The sequence below is a fragment of the Balaenoptera borealis genome (genome assembly GCF_965194805.1).
Source record: "Balaenoptera borealis genome assembly, chromosome: 5".
Taxonomy (NCBI): Eukaryota; Metazoa; Chordata; class Mammalia; order Artiodactyla; family Balaenopteridae; genus Balaenoptera; species Balaenoptera borealis.
In genome coordinates, this window is record NC_138862.1 from 105,272,015 (window position 1) to 105,287,972 (window position 15,958).

General features: G+C 39.7%; 1 pseudogene across 1 annotated transcript; it reads left to right on the forward strand.

Annotated features, from left to right (window-relative positions):
* Window positions 1-698: 698 nt before the first annotated feature.
* LOC309629774 (U6 snRNA-associated Sm-like protein LSm7 pseudogene) lies at window positions 699-12,518 on the forward strand (annotated as a pseudogene). The gene has a single exon. The product of its transcript is annotated as a U6 snRNA-associated Sm-like protein LSm7 pseudogene (transcript).
* Window positions 12,519-15,958: the final 3,440 nt, after the last annotated feature.

Here is a 15,958-nt window from a genome sequence, read left to right on the forward strand (position 1 = left end):
TGTATAGCAGACAGATAGGTAGATAAAACAATAATTACTTTACATTGTATTTAACGTTATTTGATGCAGACAAAGAAGGCCTTAGGAGAGGGCGTCATGGGGGACTTCCCAGAGGAGGTGAAGCTAGGCTTTACTTGTAGGGATGAGTGGGAGCTTAAGAAGTGAGAAACATGAGATGGATACTTTAGAACACAAGAAAAACACAGGCAAGAGATGCAAGAGTATGTTTGGAGAATGACAATTTGCATGGATTTAGACCGAGTAGAATGGCTTTTGTCCAAATACAGGTCAACACACAAGAAAGAACTCAAGTTCTCTGAATTCCTGTGTTCTTTCTTTCTTAAGAATAAAACACTCAGGCTTCCCTGGTGGCACAGTGGTTAAGAATCCGCCTGCCAATTCAGGGGACACAGGTTCGAGCCCTGGTCTGGGAAGATCCCACATGCCGCGGAGCAACAAAGCCCATGCGCCACAACTACTGAGCCTGCACTCTAGAGCCCGCGAGCCACAACTACTGAGCCCATGTGCCACAACTACTGAAGCCCGTGCACCTACAGCCCGTGCTCCACAACAAAGAGAAGCCACCGCAATGAGAAGCCCGCGCATCGCAATAAAGAGTAGTCCCTGCTTGCCACAACTAGAGAAAGCCCATGTGCAGCAATCAAGATCCAACTCAGCCAAAAAAAAAAAAAAAGAAAAGGAATAAAACCCTGACTGTGTAAGTGGATGCCATTCAAAAGCATGCTGGTATGAATGAAGTGCATTATACTGGGGGACACTGGTGCCTCAGAAATGCTAGGAACCCAAAAGCAGAGATGTGTCAGGGGTTGGCTCCAGTAGGGAGATTGCTTGAGGATCCAATTTTTGTAAAATATAGTGAAAGGTCCTGCTGTGGGACCTCTAGTTCAATCCTGCAGTTCTTTTGTGACATAATTTACCCATATCTCTATGGTAGGTCAGCTACAAATCTTGGGTGAAATCCATCCCAAGCTAATGGCAAATGTAACTTACTGCCAAGCTTTGACGTGATTTTTCCTCTGCCATGTGTTCTTAGGTTAATCAGGGGGAAATGATTATGGAAAGAGAACATTTATAGAAGAAGATTTTGAAAACCAATTTCCTTCAATGCAAATGGTTAATGGAATAAGGTTTTTAGTCTTTCAAACTATAAGCACCCTGGAACTTTATTGGATACTGCAGCTCAAATTCTTAAATCATTTGATTCTTTATGGATGATCCTCCTTTCCCTCTCCAGTCCAGGCAGAAAGGTACTACACTGGCTTCTAATCATTGGCTGAATTAAGATCAGAAGTATGAATTCAACTCAAGGTCCCAAACAAACGCCTCCTCCTTTACACCTCAGCACTCAGAGAATGGCAAACAGATGAAGAATAAATGCATGTAGTTTGTCAATTACACTGACAATTGTTTAAGAAAGAATTGTCATTCTTATACTGATAAATGGAAATGCAAGAAAAATTGTATCATTGACTGGCTTTAACAAGCCTACTTGGTAAGTCTACTTGTTTCAAGAGATCATCACAAACTCTTGTTATACTTTGGTTTAGAAAATAATCCTTTCATTGAACTGGAAAAAATATTTTTAAACTTTTAAAATGTACAAACCATGTATAATTAAATTCATGTGGTTGAACCTTGGAAAATTAAGTGCAGGAATGCAATTGCACTTTCAGTTTCAAACGCTGTACTCATTTTCAGAGAATCTCAATCAGAAACTAACATCAGGTTCTAAATTCACCTGCTAGGAGTTATCTGGGCAACTTATTTTCAGAGTGCATTTTTTTTCTTTGTAGAATTCAGCTTAGCTTCTTGCTCTTAGTGACTGGCTCTCTCAGATATAGAGAGCTCTGCCCCACACATTTCAAATTAGGTTATGACTACATGGGCAATTACTTTACAGATGTTCTCTGCTTAATAGCAAATATTTTGTTCCTTACCCATGTACGACACTTATAGGTTATTTGCTGAAAAGATCTCAAAAACATTATGAACATGTATGTTGCCATTTTGAACAAAATCAATTAAAGAACTACTCTTTTACAGAGTAATCTGGTCCAGTTCACTGTAGATAGTTTTATATATTTAGTACCTTTATCTTTTAGTCAAAGAAACCTCCAGATCATTCCTGGCTGCTGAGGGTCTCCTGCAGCATTACTAACGATGCTGGGTTTTGTATTTATTAAAATAATTTAATTTAGAATCTTATCTTTAGATTACAAAGAAGTATCAAAGCACAGATTATAAGTGCTGTGCGAGTGATCACTGGTACTCAGCAAACCACCTTGTTTGTGATTATTTGGTAAAGATCAAGGTCACAGGCTTCCTTCCTCCAGCAGCCCGGCAGATAACCCAGGTATGTGAAGCAGGTGGGCCTGAGGGGGTATGTGTCCCTTCGAAAGGGAGCAGGGCTTCTTAATTTTGGTTAAAAGCAGCCACACAGGAAAGTTAGTCCAGAGTGCCATTCTTTCACATTTGTTGACTCTTCCAGACAACCCCAAAACTCATATTTCTATTTGAAATTTCTGGATTAAAAACAAAAATGCCACGTGGGTCAAATGTCTTCAGCTTACTTTTCAACCTCTGATATAAACCTAGATAGGCAGCGATGCGGCCGGGCAAGATGGCAGACAAAGAGAAGAAAAAGAAGGAGAGTGTCTTGGACCTGTCCAAGTACATCAACAAGACGATCCTAGTGAAGTTCTAGGGAGGCCGAGAAGCCAGTGGAATCCTGAAAGGGTTTGACCCGCTGTTCAGCCTCGTGCTGGATGGCACCATCGAGTACATGAGAGACCCTGACGACCAGTACAAGCTCACAGAGGACACCCGGCAGCTGGGTCTGGTGGTGTGAAGGGGCACTTCCGTGGTGCTCATCTGCCCGCAGGACGGCATGAAAGCCATCCCCAGCCCTTCATCCAGCAGCAAGATGCCTAGCGCCCGGGGCCGCCCCTCCCCCAGGACTCAGGCCACCCCTAGGAACGGAACTTTCCTTTTTGTATAGCTTATGTTTTTGTAAAATGAATGTATTAATTCATTGCTTTGCTTGTTTACTAAACAGACTAGGATTCCCTTCACCATGGACCGTGTCTTACCAATTTTTGTTTCCCCAAAACCTAGAACAGTGCCTGGCACATAGCAGAGCACAAATATTTGCTAATAAACTGATCTCTAGATAAATGAGGGCCGGAGAAGGGTATTTTTTTTTTAGAGCTGGATAAAGCTATTAAATCTTGTGGACACTTTGGAAAGTTAAACGTTCACAACTATTATAAACTGTGTCCGTTCCAGGCAGAACATTCCTTTTAGCGATCTGCAGACTTCAAAGCTCATTTTCATGGATGTGTTCTATCAGGAGAAGATCAGGTTTGGCTTTCTGTACTTTCATGGAGAAAAGATAGACAGAGGGTCTTAATTTATGTAAGAAAGTAAAAGGAACAGGCGTTAAGTGAAATCCCATTATTATTTAGATTATTATAGTTTCTTGGGATATTAGAAATATTATGACTGAATTGACAAATTACTTTGGTTTAGTCAGAATTTACTCACAAAGTGAGAACTGAGGAAAGCTTTCACTTTGCCTATGGAGCATGTGATAAAATGAAAAAGAAATCAGGGGATTTCTTCAGCTCCTCTAGTGCCTCTGAAAACTGGTGATGAACCAAGGATTCAAGAACACTGACCAGTGGCACTACAATGACCCTCTGGGGATTTCAGTTTAGCTGGGAAATGATTTTTTATAATTCCCTTTTCATTACTACAAGTATGTAAGCCCTCTTAAGCTCATGCATTATTTCAAGTCAACACTGATTAATTTCCCAATTACGACTTTCAGGAAATCTTTCAGGATTCTGCAATGCCCCGACCTTTAGCCTAAGGCACCACCAGATGTGAGTTTGGATTGGAGTGGGTACTGTTATTGTCATCAGCCACATTGTACGGATGAGTACACTGAAGCTCAGACATGATAAGCCTGGACTTCAGTCTACATCAGTCTTTATCCAAAGAACATGCCAGTAACCACTACACCCTTCTGCATTCTGAATCTTGCACTGCTGGAAGTCTTCCCATCTCGCTATCACTTCTTCTCCTGTGCTACCTTATGTAAATAGTTCACATAACAAAAGAGAACAGGAGGCAAAAAAGATCAATCAGGATTAAGAGAGTTGCTATATAACCTTTAAAACACAAGAAAAATTACAAGAAAAATGGACAAATCCACAGTTGTAGTCAGGGATTTAAAAATACATGTTAAAGAATGACAGCATATTGAAAATATATAGACTCCTGCATATGGAAAATATGCTTTCTTTTCAAATATTTACCAAGTATTAGGTTACATAGGAAAATGAAAGTTTAAGTATAAATTCTTATTGAATCAAGATTATACAAACCATTTTCTCTGATGACAGTGCAACTAAATATCAAATTATCTGTTAAAAATTCCCAGTTATTTGAAAATTAAAAATCAGACCTAACTAACTCATGGTTCAAAAAGGACACAGTGTCGATAGTGGGGGATTTTGTATGTGTGTGCGGTCAGGAGATATGTGGAGATGCTGTACTCTCTTCTCAATTTTGCTGTGAACCTAAAAGTGCTCTAAGAAACAAAGTTTATTAATATTTTAAAAGGATACACACATGTATTCTTACAATGAAAATGACAAAAACATTAGAGTTGAATGACAATGAAATTCTATCTAAAACAGAAAAGGGAAAAAATCCATAATTTCCTCTCTAGAGAGCCATGACCACTCTAGAAAGTCTGGTGTATATTCTAGGAGGATATAGCAAATGTTTACTCTGCCAAACTTTGTGCTTAACATTATTATATTTAATTCTCATAGCATCTCTATGAGATAGGAACTATAATTTATTTTAAGATGAGGAAATAGAGTCTCAGAAAGGTTGATTTGCTCAAGGTCTAACAGTGGGAACTAGCCTTACATTAAAATCTAGGTTTTCTGATTACCATACCATGCATATGGTCCATACTGCCTGTACCCTGCTTTTTTTCCTCCCTCTTACTTTACTTTTCTGTCTCAATACTGCATCCTTTTCAGTGGAAGCATTGTATTTCCACCATTACAAACAACAGAGCAGTGGAAACCCACATACACACATGTACTCTATTGTCCAATTACTTCCTTGAAATGACTACAAGTTGTATTCTTACACCAATTACTTATTTCTAAATTAAGATCGAAGTATCTTTTATTCCATTTATCTCCCCTTATTTCATGCCATTAGCCTGTTGGAGAAACTGGGACATTTGTGGTTGGAGAAACTGGATTTTATAAAATACAAAATTTGGCTGATTACTTCCTTGTGGTATCATTTAACTTGTTTCTCTATCCCCTCCATTTGCTATAAACTGATAACTAATATAGAGGTTTGGTTAGATTCAGATTAATTTTTTTTAAAAAGCAAGAGTACTTTATAAGAACCAATTGCAATTTTCTGATGAAAGCAATCCACTTACTTTTGATGTTCTAAATCACCTTTTGTTAAGATTAAAGCCTTTCTAAACAGTGGGTGTGGTTGCCTCTGAGGGCTTCACCAAGTGAACCAAGATGGCCTGGCATTACAGAACACCAGTCCCAATGACACCTGTTGTATTTCCTAGTCGTAAGTATCAGACACATGAGATCTCTGCCCAGCGCATCTTCTCCATCTCTCCTTTCCTTCCTTGACCAATTCAGAAAGCTTCTCTAATGTGCTTCTCTTGAGCACAAACTACTTGCCATCTGTTTCCTGGGGTCCATTTCCATTGTCTTATGGATACTTTCACTCTATTTCCTTACGCCACCACTAGTACTATTTAAAGGAGAATTTCCACATGATCCTGCTGTATCTGGCCTTAATGATGAAGACTTGGAGGGAATTCTGCTAAGATTCTACAGGTTACCCATGTCACTGTTCATTTTCCCATGTCTATTCTTGCCTCTCCTCTTGGACGTGACATATCATGTAGGCTTACAACCACAATGTGAACAATCCTCCAGCACAATTTTAGTTTTCTCTCCCTTGCTTACCTCTCAAGTCTGTATTTTGTGATAAGCACCCACGATGGCTCCGTTTAACTCTCTTCCCCAAGTGCTACCTGGTTTTACTGGGTTCACGCCAACCTTCAGAATGTGACCCAGCCAGAAATCCAGATCTAACGTAGTGGTTAAGAGCAGAGGCTCTGGACGCAGGCAGACCTGGGGTTGTAATTGAGCTGTACCACTTTCTAGCTGCCAAGTTATCAATACATACAAGCGTAAGTTTCATCTTCTATAAAAAGGGGATATTAATACTTACTCCATGGGATTGCTGTGAAGATTAAATGAGGTAGAGCAAATGCCTAGGCCAATGCCTGGCCCATGTAAACACCCAAGGAATGGAAGCGCTATGGTTAGTGTTGTCATATCCCCATGCTCATCAGATGTCTCTAGCCCTTTAGTTTCCACCAGCCATGGAGACATAGTCAGTATATCATAAAATGGTATTTAATAGAGAACAGATATAATAAAATGATGAAGCAAAGTCAAATTTAATAAAGTCTACATAGTTTAAAATAATAAAATGTTCCTGAGGGTATAATAAAATAATAAAATTATAGAGCTAGTAGGGGGTCTTAGAAGCAACCAAATCCAATCCCTCACTTTACAGATGAGATCACTGAGGCCCACACAGGCTGAACAACCTTCTCTGAGCTCCTCCACCTACCGAACAGGTGCATTGCAACGTGCACCCATGTCTGCCTTTGGCAGGGATATTTTCCTCTACTATGTATGCACTTGATAACGACTCACTTGAGATTTATCTTTTGGCCTTGTACTAATGACTGGGATTATGAAACAGAAATCAAAAATAAAAATCTCTCAGTTGTACTTCCTAGGCTTTCTGATGAAATGAAAGAATCAACAGAAAAAAAAGAGACATGCTTACAAAGTAGCGGGGACAGAGTCTTTCAGTAGTGGAGCCAACATCCGTTTCCCTTGCTGGTAGACAGGGTTTGGTTCCAGAGACTGTGTTCCTATATTTAAATGTTATGTTCAATGAAAGAACAAAAAGATTCAAAGAGTTCCCTTTGAAAATAATTAGAAAATTACCACTATAATACACAGGAGGGGTTTTGCTGTATCTTCACATTTAAGATCTCTGAGCGGAGCAAGTAGAAAATGGAAAGCAAGGCACCATGACAGGCCACTGCTGAAAGGAAGTTTGTGTGACGCCAAAGGTGAGGCTTAAAGGTTGCTCACTTTTGCTTCTCTTTAACTATCCCTTTAATCTCTGTCTCTTGCTAATCATTATGCATAGACAAATATGATTATCAAATTTTAATTGCACCATCACAGACACGTATGAATAATGATAATAAAATAGCATTTGCAACCTGCTTTGGTAATTTTTGGACTGTAACTGTGCTTTAATTTGTAGAAATGAAATGCATTTGATTGGTCTTCAGAGTAGTTATTATTCTATGCAACTTTTTTCCCTAGATTATCTGTTCCAGTACTGTTGTTCTAAAAACTTGGTTGGTGCATATTAATACCATAATAATTTTAATCTTTCAATATTTTATATTCAGGCGGTTTTTTGAATTAAACGGTTGTATTTCACACTGTTCATTCACTTATTCACTCACATTCATTCATTCACTCATTCATTCAGTCAATAAAATGATCAAAGCACCTACTCTGTTTCAGGCATGATATTAGACCCTGGTGTTACAGAGGTAAATAATGTACGGCTCTTGCCTCATTAGACCTACTGTCTAATGGCATCATATTCATCCTCTTGGCCTTAATTAATTACAACCTATATGCTAGTGACTTTCAGATGTCTATTTCCAGACTGGTCTTCATCTTCTTCTCTGAACTTTAGGTCCATGCATATTCAAATGTCCACTGGACAACTTTACTTGTTTGTTTCCCTCAAAATCTATGTGTCCCAAACTGAGCTTTTTTCTTTCTCTTAAAACTGCCTCTCCATCCAAACATTCCCAATTATGGGAATGATACCTACGCTCCTCTAAATCCGGAAATTTGGGATTATCCCTGACTCCCTCTCCCTCACGTCTTTTTTTCTAATAAGTCAATGAATCCTGTCAATTCTACCTCCCAAGCAGCTTTAAAGTTTGTCCACATTTCTTCACCCTTACTGGTACTATCTAGTTTCGTCTACTATCATCTCTCATTTGGATTAGTAACAGTGTCCTAATTCGTGTCCCTGCATTTAACCTCTTCCTGATCCCCCCAACCACTCCATACTCATGGGCTGCCACAGCGATCATTCTAAAAGGCAAGTCTGATCATGTCACTCCCTTCTTATCTTATTCTGATCAATGGCCTTCCCATTATTTGGGGGATAAGAACCTAAATTCCTTAAAAAGGCTTCCACAGCCCTCCACTCGCCCAAGCCTCTACCGCCTCTCAAACTTGGTGTCTTGCCAGACTGTCTCCATTTGTAGTGAACTCCTTTCACTACAAATGCATGTGCTCTCTCGTTTTTAGGTCTTCCATGGGCTGACGCTTTTCCTAGAACATGCCTCAGCCTCAGCTGAAGGAAGACTCCCTAGAGAAGCCTTTTCTGACCTTCTGGCTGGTGTTAAGAGCCCCATAACCTGCAGAACCTTCCACTTTCCCTCCCATGACACTTACCCACTTTATTGTTATTTCTCAGGTGTCTTTCTTCCTTCCTAGACTGTAAGAACTGGAGAGTAGAAAACTTGTCTAAATTGCCCACTATCGTATGACATATGGTAAATAAATATTGGTTGAATAAATGAATGAGGCTGACAAAATGAATGTTATCTATGATTGATGCTCTAATAGAGGTATTCATAGAATGCTTAGGAGCCCAAATGAAGGACATCTAAATTGGAGTTACGGTTCAAGGAACACATATACTGCTCTTAGCACAGTGCACAACACACAGTAAATGCAGTCTGAAGGATCAGTAAGATCAATGAGAGTTAATTTGACTATTCGTGGTGAAGGGTGGTAAAGTATGCCACCCCAAAATGTGCCTCTTTGGCAGAGTTATTTTGAGCTGATTATTTTGAGAAACAGCAGACAGAGGAAAAGCTTTGAAAACAGAGTAGAAGTTACCCTTTTGTAAGGGAAATTTATATTTATAAAGGAAATCTCCATTTATTAGAGTCTCTCTCTCTTTCTTTCCCTTTCCCTACCAGGGAGAGAAAGATGACTCTAAATCACCAGAAACTCTTACGAATGGAGATTTAAAAGAATGTAAATCTACATAACAAACCCTCCTGCTCATGGTCATCTCCCCATAACTGGCCTCCTCCACACCATTTTTTTTTTTTTTTTTTTTTTTTTTTAGCTTAAGATGGTATTTAAGCCTGGATTCTAAAGCCACCTCTTTTGAGAGTTACTTATTTTTCCCTGGGCATCTCTCATGTATACATGAGAGATACATGCTAATAAACTTGTTTGCTTTAATTAATCTGCCTTTTGTTACAGCTGAGAAGTTAGAAGGACAGAGGGAAAACTAATTTTTCCTCCCCTACGATGAGAAGAAGGGCATTCCAGGAGGAGGCGGTACATGTGAAATAGCGCAGGTGTGAATCAGCAGAAGTTACAGGAGCCACACACTGTTCTATACGGTTGGAATAAAGAGTGCATGGGTGGATGGTAGGTTGCTGGGAAAGGAAGCTACTAATGGAAGCAAGATCTGATCATGAACCATGTGTCATAAACCAAGGAGTCTGAATGTTATTCTGAAAGCTCTGGGGATTCAGGCCAAGAAGTGACATCTACTTTGGGAAAAATTCCATGGTTGCTTTTGGAGGGATGAATTTGATGGATGGAGGTGAGGGCACCAGTATGGTGTGTGGTGATGGATGGTGGTAGATTGGACTAATCAGTGAGGGGGTAGGGCAATAATTCAGGCCAGAGGTGATAAGAACCTAAATAAGGCAGTGACAGTGAAGATAAACCCATAGGGCTTGGTGACGGAGGGGATAAGGAAGGGTTAGTGAGCAGGGAGGGCCTTCGATCATTCCTAGGATTCTGGTTCGGGTGAATTTATAGATGGTGTCTTTTCTCTGTAAGTTCAGGCTGGTTCGGGGGGAAGATAAAGAAGGTAATGGCTTGTATGGGACATGGAGACATTTACCGAAAAAGCAGTGAGATGAATAGTGGCTAGATCCTCATACCAATACCAGAGTGCTTATTTAACCAGGATGTAGCCAAGGAGGCTCAACTCTTGAGTCCCAAACTAACTCCTTGAACACTATCAGGCCCTGAACTATTGAGACAAAAGCCACATGGTGCCTTGGATCTCCCTGTCTCTTGAAGACTTTGAAATCTTCAGGGAGAAGAGGAATGAAGGAAGAAAAAAAGGAAAGTAGATGAATGATGGAGCAGCTGGCTGTGAGAAGCTGGGAGGTAGGGTTGAGACGAAAGTGGGGATCAAATTGTGATTTATGTGGTAAGAGGAAAGGACATGGAGAATAAGGAAGAGTGGGGACTCTGGAGGAAGGACCAGTAGTAGGGCAGGGGGGCTTCCCTGGTGGCACAGTGGTTAAGGATCCACCTGCTAATGCAAGGGACACGGGTTCGAGCCCTGGTCTGGGAAGATCCCACATGCTGCGGAGCAACTAAGCCTGTGTGCCACCACTACTGAGCCTGCGAGCCACAACTATTGAGCCCACATGCCACAACTACTGAAGCCCATGCTCCACAACAAGAGAAGCCACCGCAGTGAGAAGCCTGCGCACCGCAACGAAGAGTAGCCCCCAGTCGCCGCATCTAGAGAAAACCTGCGCACAGCAGCGAAGACCCAACACGGCCAAAAAAAAAAAAAAAAAAAATAGTAGGGCAGTACCTGGGGAGGTAAATGAAAGCCTGTAATGGAAGAGGAAAACATGGCAGTGGCTATGCTAAAGTCATATTAAGGGTTTGGTAGCTGAGAACGACCTAAGAGTGAGAATATTCAACACTGTTCACTTTGCTGTGGGTCCTTTTCAGACCCCCATTCAAGGCACTTAAGACAGGGTCAGCATAGGGCCTATAGTGCCCAGCGCAGCCCCTCACATATGGTAGGCACTCTACAAATATTTGTTGGATATATTCATAAATGAACACCAAAGGTGCAAACAGTGGTTTCCTTTAGGAGGAATTCTTGCCACGAAAACTGTGGAGCAAGAAGCTCTAGAATTTTGGGGATGGAGCTTGTCTTTCACGGTGGGGACAAGTCTTCTAAATAACTTGGTGGCCCGTTAATTGCACTACACAGCAATCAGTCAAGCACTGGGGCCTGCTGTGATAGATACAGTTAGCCCAATCGACCAATCTATCAAGAATCTCAAAGCAATTGAGCAGCTCAGTTGGATGGGACTGAAGTGCTGTTGCGTTAACCCCAGATACTTGGTTTCAAGGAAAATTGAGCTGAAATATCCCCTTATTCTATCAATCTCATTTCTGGAATTAGCAGTAGGCTCAAGAGAAGACTCCTTTCTTGAATCAGTGACAGGTCTCTTAGTTGTAAACTTAGCAGATTTGGGTTATTTGAACGTGTGATCATTTAACTTTTTAAAAAATATGCAAGAGGTCATAATTCTCATTATAAAAGTATTTTACTACAATGCCTGGGAATTGAAAGGCCTGCAAAAGGCTCTGTTGATTCCAAGCTTAAAGGTTAAGTATATCATGACATGCTGAAAAGGAAAACCTGGGTCTTACAGAAGAGAACTTATCTATACACAGGTGTGCGTGTGTGCCTATATTCACCTACCTGTACTCACCATGGGCCTGAATATACTACCACAGGCTGAATAAAGCACAAAGTGAGGAGTCAAGTGAGACAGAGCTATAGTTGCTGTGGAAACCATAGCACTGATCTTCATGACACATGTACCCTGAACTCTAACACTCTGTAAATGACTTAATAATGGATAGATTCACTTTTCAAAAACAATCTCAAAAACTTATTAAACTGAAATCTTAAAAATGGGAAGGTTCTATAGTTTTGTTTTTGTAAATTTCAGCTCTAGGTGAATCCTTTTTTCATAGCTAAATCTCTGATAATTGGAGGATTTTGTTGTTGTTTGCTTTAAATACAGATGTACAGAATAGAGGCCGATTCCATAGGACTGATATGGGCTCTATCAGTAGTTACAATCAGAGATATGCTAAAAAACTTATGGATATTCCAATGTATTCTTAATGTGTTTTCCAGTTGGTCTTCGGGAACATTTCAATTCTAGCTGAAAGAGGCACTGTACTCTCTAGTCTAAAACATTAATGGTCAGCATACCAAAAGTGGCAGCTCATTTACGTATGTTGGGACACAATTAATCCTTTCTGATGACTTTATCTACTTGATTTATATCCAAGACTGCTGGCAGGAAAATTATCTCTGTATTTCTTTCCAAATATAAAGTTGGCAGATTTCACCTGCTTCTCTTTATACATATTTTTAACGTCAAAGGAAAGAAAGATCTTAGAATTTGTGTGAAAAACAGTTACTCCTTCAATGAAACCCAAACTATTTTTAATAATGATAAATGTTGTAATATTTTTAGGTGATGAGTAGAGTCATTTTTGAACTGTCAATGTATGGCATGATTTCTCATTAAAAAACAAAACCCTCCCTAATGACATTTAGGGGTGACATAATCATGGTAACAGTATAGCCTTCTTAATTTTGAGATTAAAAGAAAATGGATTGGATCTTCATAGCTACTAGCCAAAGTAAATATATCTTTGTTCCAAATCTTCTGTTTAATAACACTATTTTTGACCTATGTTATGAGAAATGCATGGTAAATTAATACAATTTGCCAGTGGCCTGCTCTTGAAACCTGTGGGCTGATCAAATCCTTATATAACAAAACTCTATGGCCCACACATTTTTGCCGCAGGATAATTTTGTTATACCAAGTTCATTGTTAAACACAATGAACTTTTTGTAGAGACTGGATTTTCTTTTTGTAGAGACTGGATAAGAAAAGTTGTTGATGCAGCAGAATAATATTTTGAAATATTACTGACTGTATTTTTCCTTCTCAGTAATTTCCCTTTACCCTCAGCCTGAGAGAAATATACGTCTTAGAGAAGGGAGAACACAAGCTGGTAAAAACAGAGTCATACTCTTAGCTTTGAGTTTTCAAAGACAGTCTTCAAAGCCAGAGCTTTCAACGCTGAGAGCAAGATTCTTTTTTTTTTTTTTTTAACATCTTTATTGGAGTATAATTGCTTTACAATGGTGTGTTAGTTTCTGCTTTATAACAAAGTGAATCAGCTATACATATACATATGTTCCCATATCTCTTCCCTCTTGCATCTCCCTCCCTCCCACCCTCCCTATCTCACCCCTCTACGTGGTCACAAAGCACCGAGCTAATCTCCCTGTGCTATTCGGTTGCTTCCCACTAGCTATCTTGATAAGAGAAATTTTTTTATTGTTATTATTTGTTTGTGGTTTCCATTCCAAAAGTTTGAATATCAAGACAAAGCATGGAGGTTTCAGAGCATAGAGTTGGTACAATAAACATAAAACAGGAAAAAATTCTTCAATAAGCACAGAATATTTTCCTGCAGTGTGAGAGGAGACAGAAGCATTTCTGGGATGGATGAGAAGCTTGGCAGAGAGCGAGAGGAGAAAAGAGAGCTCTCTTTCCCATTCTGCTTGAGTCTGGGTAAGGCGGGGAGTGGGGTCGTGAAAGACAAAATGTCCAGAAAAGTTTGGATCTGACTGAGAGGGGATTTTTGCCTCACTTCTTGTCTGGAAAAATAGAGCTCCCTAGGTGAGGTTTTAGGCAGAGAGGACCTGAGGCTGTCCCATGGAGAGCGTATGGCCCCAGAAGGTAGCCCAGCAGCTGGGAATTTTCCATGTTTTCTAGAGGCACAGGTTAGGACTTATAGTTGGGACGAGCAAGAGTTATCTGAGTGAACAGAGTGCAGAAGTGAGTGAGGAGGCTTTGATCATGGATACAACTGAGGAGAGAGACCAATGAATGCCTAAGGAGGGGAGAAGGCAGGATTAGAATCCATAAGAGGACAGAAGACCTCACAGACCAAACCACCATCCAAGGATGTACAAAGCCCTGGAACTTATATAGTTCTGAGTTACTGAGTACTGATTACTGAATATTTACCCCAAGGAGACTAAGTGTAACCTGGAGATGTAATCAACACATTTGAAATTCCCACATCAGCAGAAATAGGGCTCAGGAGGTTCAATTATGGAGAAAAAGACATTTATCTTTTTATATTAATTATTGTATTTTTTAATCTCCAGGGATTCTATTTGACCCTTTAAAAAAAACTGCTTTGACAATTTTATAGATTCATGCTCCTTTCAGGTATTTTCAAGCTTTAAAATTTTCTTTAACTATGACAAGCATTTTCTTTCAATAATCTGAATGTGGTAATTCCAATATTTGAAGTTTCTGAGTGTCTGATTCTGCTGTCTGTTCTTCCTACTGGTTCTTGCTCCTGCTGCCTTGTTTCTTTGTGTGCTTGGTTACCTTTGATTCTGTGCTGCTCATACCACTTGAGAAAGTATAAGTTGAGGACTCTCAAAGGCTCAATAAGATGAGCTTTATTTCTCCCCTGGAGAAAGTTTGCACTTGCTTCTTTTGGGGGCTTGAGTAGACAGTCTGGTACCACTCTAAACTAGATTTTGGGCAGTGATACACATTTGGGGCTGTACATTTTAGGCTTCAAATATGCCTATGGTTACAGCCTCTTGGGGTCTGGGTTTCCTTTTTTTCTCTTCCTGCTCTGCTCTGTGCTGGATTAAAGCAACTCTTTCCATGGCTCTCTGAGGGGGGTGGGAGGGGATGAGCTGACTTCTGTGTTCCACTTTAATATAGGGTTCTCCTATTATACTCTCCACATTTGGTGGGCCCTGGGATCTGATTTCCATTCCTCTCACCCCAGGAATCCATTGAAGCCACAGCTCAGTTTCATAGTCCAAATAGGCAAATGCCCTTGGAACAAAAGCAGCTCCTAGTGTTTGGCCTACTTTTCTTTGTTCTCATCTATTCTGGGCCTGGTAATGCCTTACTATGTTTTGGCTTACTGATGTTTTTTAATAAGATGAAAATATATTTTATTCAGTACTTTTAGTAATTTTCAATAGGAGGATTGGTCTGACTAAATTAGCTCAGCATTGATGGACATCAGAAGTCATGCCTGAGTTATGTGACTGTGAAATTCATGCTCACTAGATCTATGGTGAGGTAAGAAAAAAAAAATTAAAAAATGTTCTCAACTCCGGAATGGATCAAGAGAACTGACAGAATAGTACTGTTCCTTTCTAAAAGCTCCTTGTAGTTTTGGTAAATCAAGCAAACTGGTTGGGTAAGTTTGGGAAATTAAGCAAGTTCTTTTCATAAGGGTAGTAGAGCTATTTAAGAAAAAAGTATGAGACAAATTTAATGGTATCATGCTGATTACAGAATTAAAGAACTGCAAATAATTGTCATTTACCTTTTCCCCTTAAATTTTGGGTCTTTGATTCTAAACAGAATATGGAACATAAGTAGACAGCAGATAAATTATTATTCAGAATTAATTTTCAAGGAACAAGAAAATAAAAACCAGAGGTTCTGAAGACATGAAATAGCTTTGTCATGAATTTTGTGTCATGTTTGCTATAATGGCTTTAATTGAATTATTATTACTAAGTCCTTTAAAAGGATATAAAACCAGTAGGAGACCAAGTTCCTATTGCAGAACTTGGAATCTCTTTGGGGAGGACATGCACATAAAAATGTAAGCTCCACAAGGGGCAAGGACTTTTGTCTGTTTTGTCCACTACTGTATTTCCAGGGCTGAGCGCAGATCCTGCTATATAGCAGTGGCTTGATAAATATTTGTTGAATGAAGGAAACAACTGAGATGGATATAACTTAACAATGAGAAAGAAATTGATCCCACTTGCAGCGAGTTGACCTGAGCTCCAGATGACATGAACAACC